Raw genomic sequence first — 5716 nt, forward strand, 5'->3', positions numbered from 1 at the left:
TACTCAGTGACTGCACCAGCAGAATAGTGAGTGCAGCTCTGGAGTATAATACAGGAGGTAACTCAGGATCAGTAATGTAATGTATGTATACAATGACTGCACAAGCAGAATAGTGAGTGCAGCTCTGGGGTATAATACAGGATGTAACTCAGGATCAGTAATGTAATGTATGTACACAGTGACTGCACCAGCAGAATAGGGAGTGCAGCTCTGGAGTATAATACAGGATGTAACTCAGGATCAGTAATGTAATGTATGTACACAGTGACTGCACCAGCAGAATAGTGAGTGCAGCTCTGGAGTATAATACAGGATGTAACTCAGGATCAGTAATGTAATGTATGTACACAGTGACTGCACCAGCAGAATAGTGAGTGCAGCTCTGGGGTATAATACAGGAAGTAACTCAGGATCAGTAATGTAATGTATATACTCAGTGACTGCACCAGCAGAATAGTGAGTGCAGCTCTGGAGTATAATACAGGAGGTAACTCAGGATCAGTAATGTAATGTATGTATACAATGACTGCACCAGCAGAATAGTGAGTGCAGCTCTGGGGTATAATACAGGATGTAACTCAGGATCAGTAATGTAATGTATGTACACAGTGACTGCACCAGCAGAATAGTGAGTGCAGCTCTGGAGTATAATACAGGATGTAACTCAGGATCAGTAATGTAATGTATGTACACAGTGACTGCACCAGCAGAATAGTGAGTGCAGCTCTGGAGTATAATACAGGATGTAACTCAGGATCAGTAATGTAATGTATGTACACAGTGACTGCACCAGCAGAATAGTGAGTGCAGCTCTGGGGTATAATACAGGAAGTAACTCAGGATCAGTAATGTAATGTATGTACACAGTGACTGCACCAGCAGAATAGTGAGTGCAGCTCTGGAGTATAATACAGGAGGTAACTCAGGATCAGTAATGTAATGTATATACTCAGTGACTGCACCAGCAGAATAGTGAGTGCAGCTCTGGAGTATAATACAGGAGGTAACTCAGGATCAGTAATGTAATGTATGTACACAGTGACTGCACCAGCAGAATAGTGAGTGCAGCTCTGGAGTATAATACAGGATGTAACTCAGGATCAGTAATGTAATGTATGTACACAGTGACTGCACCAGCAGAATAGTGAGTGCAGCTCTGGAGTATAATACAGGAGGTAACTCAGGATCAGTAATGTAATGTATGCAGCTCTGGAGTATAATACAGGATGGAACTCAGGGTAATTATAGGATCAGTAATATAATGTGCAGTTGCTTCTCACAAATTAGATTATCAAAAAGTGAATTTATTTAATTTCTTCAATACAAAAAGTGAATCTCCTATATTCTATAGAGTGATTACACACAGAGTGATCTATTTCATGTGTTTATTTCCGTTAATGTTGATGATTATAGCTTACAGCCAATGAAATCCCAAGAGTCATTATCTCAGTTAATGAGAATAATTAACAATAAACACCTGTAAAGGCTCCTAAGTGTTTATAAAGGTCCTTAGTCTGTTTCAGTAGCTCCACAATCATGGGGAAGACTCTGACCTGACAGATGTCCAGGAGGCGTCACTGACACACTCCACAAGGAGGGGAAGCCACAAAAGGTCATCGGTAAAGAAGCCGGCTGTTCACACAGGGCTGTATCCAAGAATATTAATGGAAGGTGGAGCGGAAGGAGAAACTGTAGGAGAAAAAGCTGCACAAGCCACCGGGATAACCGCATCCTGGAAAGGATTGTTAAGAAAAGGCCATTCCATAATGTGGTGGAGATTCACAAGGAGCGGACGCTGCTGGAGTCATTGCTCCACCACACACAGACGTGTCCAGGACATGGGCTACAAGTGTCACATTCCTTGTGTCCGGCCACTCATGACCAATAGACAACGCCAGAAGCGTCTTACCTGGGCCAAGGAGGAAAAGAACCGGACTGTTGTCAGTGGTCCAAGGTCCCAGAGTCTGGAGGAAGAGTGGAGGCCACAATCCAAGCTGCTGGAGGTGTGAAGTCTCCACAATCAGTGATGGTTTGGGGAGCCATGTCATCTGCTGGTGTAGGTCCACGGTGTTTTATCAGGACCAAAGTCAGCGCAGCCGTCTACCAGGACATTGTAGAGCTCTTCATGCTTCCCTCTGCTGACAAGCTTTATGGAGATGTAAATGTCATTCTCCAGCAGGACTTGGCCCCTGTCCACACTGCCAAAAGTACCAATACCTGGTGTAAAAACAACAGTACCACTGGGCTTGATTATCAGCAAACTCACCTGACCTTAACCCTATAGAGAATCTATGGAGTATTGTGAAGAGGAAGAGGAGACATCAGACCCAACAATGCAGACGAGCTAAAGGCTGCTATCAAAGCAACCTGGGCTTCCATAACCCCTCAGCAGCCACAGGCTGATCGCCTCCATGCCACGCCACATTGATGCAGTAATTGATGCAAAAGGAGCCGACCAAGTATTGAGGGCATTTACTGAACAGACATTTCAGTAGGACGACATTTCAGATATTAAAATCATTTTTCCAGCTGGTGTTATCAAGTATTCTAATTTACTGAGATAATGACTTTTGGGTTTTCATTGGCTGTAAGCCATAATCATCAACACTAACAGAAATAAACACGTGAAATAGATCACTCTGTAATGAGTCTATAGGATATTGGAGATTCACTTTTGTATTGAGGAACTGATATAAATTCACTTTTTGATGATATTCTGATTTTGTGAGAAGCCCCTGTATATAGTAAGAGACGCCCCAGTGTAGCAGTGCTATAGAGCAGTATGTGGTCACTGTATGATGGTGCCATTGGTGTCAGTACAGCGGTGTGTGTTAGTGACCAGTATGGCGGTATTATGGTCTGGTGTAGGATCACAGATCAGCTGCCGCTGGCGTGAGATAACCAACCATGTAAATAACGTGTCAGAGGTCCGATCCTACAGACGTGAGACCCCCGCCAGTATTTACCTGCTGGCCTAATCGTGTATTAGGGATCTGGGGCCCAGAAATCATCACGATCGGGACCACATGCTTCACAATCTGTTGCTGACAATCGCAGACTCTTGGTGCAATATTTTTGGGGGTCTTGGACGTGTGTATAGATCGAGAATGGCCACGAAGTGGAGCTGCTCACTGTCATGGTGGTCTCACCGGCAGTGCGGCCCCCAATGCTGACATGTTGTCCCATCAGGCATTTTCTGGCCTCCTACACTTGTATCAGCTCAGAACATGGTGGAATTTCTTTTTCAGAATTTTTCATAATTGCATCTCACTTTTTCCCCCAATTTTTCACTACATTATGTTATAAAGTGAATGTTGTCGTTCAAAACTACAACTCGTCCCACAATAACGATCCTGAGACGGCGATGTCAGCGGAAACATGAACAAATTATAACTCTTCGAAGAATGAAGGGGGAACGAGACGTAAAAAACATTGGCCGCGTCTTTAAAAGGGTTGTCACCATTTATAAAATCATCGTCCCGGCTGCAGGGCTCCGCTGTTATTGAGCCTCCACCCAGGGGTGAACCTAGCCACACTGCTGCCCGAGGCGAACTTCAAAACAGCGCCCCAAACACATTTACACAACAGCCCCCTATAGGGCTCCCATCTCATATACAGTCCCCCATACATTACATGACTGATAACTATTGTACATTCTACAGTAGGTCATAAATCAGACAGTATAGTCCTCTATACAGGATTCTGGGCACCACAGTGATCCTTACAGAAAAACATGCCCCATATATTGCTCCATACAGTATAACGAGCCCCATATATTGCTCCATACAGTATTGTGGGCACCGCACAGCACCCCATACAGAATAACATACCCCATATATTGCTCCATACTGTATAATGAGCCCTACATGATGCTCCATACTGTATAATGGCCACACATGATGCTCCATACTGTATAATGGCCTCACATGATGTTCCATAATGTATAATGGCCTCACATGATGCTCCATACTGTATAATGGCCACACAGTGCTCCATTCTGTATAATGGCCTCACATGATGCTCCATACTGTATAATGGCCACACAGTGCTCCATACTATATAATGACCCCACATGATGCTCCATACTGTATAATGGCCGCACATGATGCTCCATACTGTATAATGGGCCCACATGATGCTCCATACTGTATAATGACCACACATGATGCTCCATACTATATAATGGCCTCACATGATGCGCCATACTGTATAATGGGCCCACATGATGCTCCATACTGTATAATGGCCATACATGATGCTCCATACTGTATAATGGCCACACATGATGCTCCATACTGTATAATGGCCACACATGATGCTCAATATTGTATAATGGCCACACAGTGCTCCATACTGTATAATGGCCCCACATAATGCTCCATACTGTATAATGGCCCCACATGATGCTCCATACTGTATAAAGGCCACACATGATGCTCCATACTGTATAATGGCCACACAGTGCTCCATACTGTATAATGGCCCCACATAATGCTCCATACTGTATAATGGCCACACTTGATGCTCCATACTGTATAATGGCCACACACGACGCTCCATACTGTATAATGGCCTCACATAGTAACATACATAGTAACATAGTAACATAGTTAGTAAGGCCGAAAAAAGACATTTGTCCATCCAGTTCAGCCTATATTCCATCATAATAAATACCCAGATCTACGTCCTTCTACAGAACCTAATAATTGTATGATACAATATTGTTCTGCTCCAGGAAGACATCCAGGCCTCTCTTGAACCCCTCGACTGAGTTCGCCATCACCACCTCCTCAGGCAAGCAATTCCAGATTCTCACTGCCCTAACAGTAAAGAATCCTCTTCTATGTTGGTGGAAGAACCTTCTCTCCTCCAGACGCAAAGAATGCCCCCTTGTGCCCGTCACCTTCCTTGGTATAAACAGATCCTCAGCGAGATATTTGTATTGTCCCCTTATATACTTATACATGGTTATTAGATCGCCCCTCAGTCGTCTTTTTTCTAGACTAAATAATCCTAATTTCGCTAATCTATCTGGGTATTGTAGTTCTCCCATCCCCTTTATTAATTTTGTTGCCCTCCTTTGTACTCTCTCTAGTTCCATTATATCCTTCCTGAGCACCGGTGCCCAAAACTGGACACAGTACTCCATGTGCGGTCTAACTAGGGATTTGTACAGAGGCAGTATAATGCTCTCATCATGTGTATCCAGACCTCTTTTAATGCACCCCATGATCCTGTTTGCCTTGGCAGCTGCTGCCTGGCACTGGCTGCTCCAGGTAAGTTTATCATTAACTAGGATCCCCAAGTCCTTCTCCCTGTCAGATTTACCCAGTGGTTTTCCGTTCAGTGTGTAATGGTGATATTGATTCCCTCTTCCCATGTGTATAACCTTACATTTATCATTGTTAAACCTCATCTGCCACCTTTCAGCCCAAGTTTCCAACTTATCCAGATCCATCTGTAGCAGAATACTATCTTCTCTTGTATTAACTGCTTTACATAGTTTTGTATCATCTGCAAATATCGATATTTTACTGTGTAAACCTTCTACCAGATCATTAATGAATATGTTGAAGAGAACAGGTCCCAATACTGACCCCTGCGGTACCCCACTGGTCACAGTGACCCAGTTAGAGACTATACCATTTATAACCACCCTCTGCTTTCTATCACTAAGCCAGTTACTAACCCATTTACACACATTTTCCCCCAGACC

The sequence above is a fragment of the Ranitomeya imitator genome, chromosome 7, assembly GCF_032444005.1.
Source record: "Ranitomeya imitator isolate aRanImi1 chromosome 7, aRanImi1.pri, whole genome shotgun sequence".
NCBI lineage: Eukaryota > Metazoa > Chordata > Amphibia > Anura > Dendrobatidae > Ranitomeya > Ranitomeya imitator.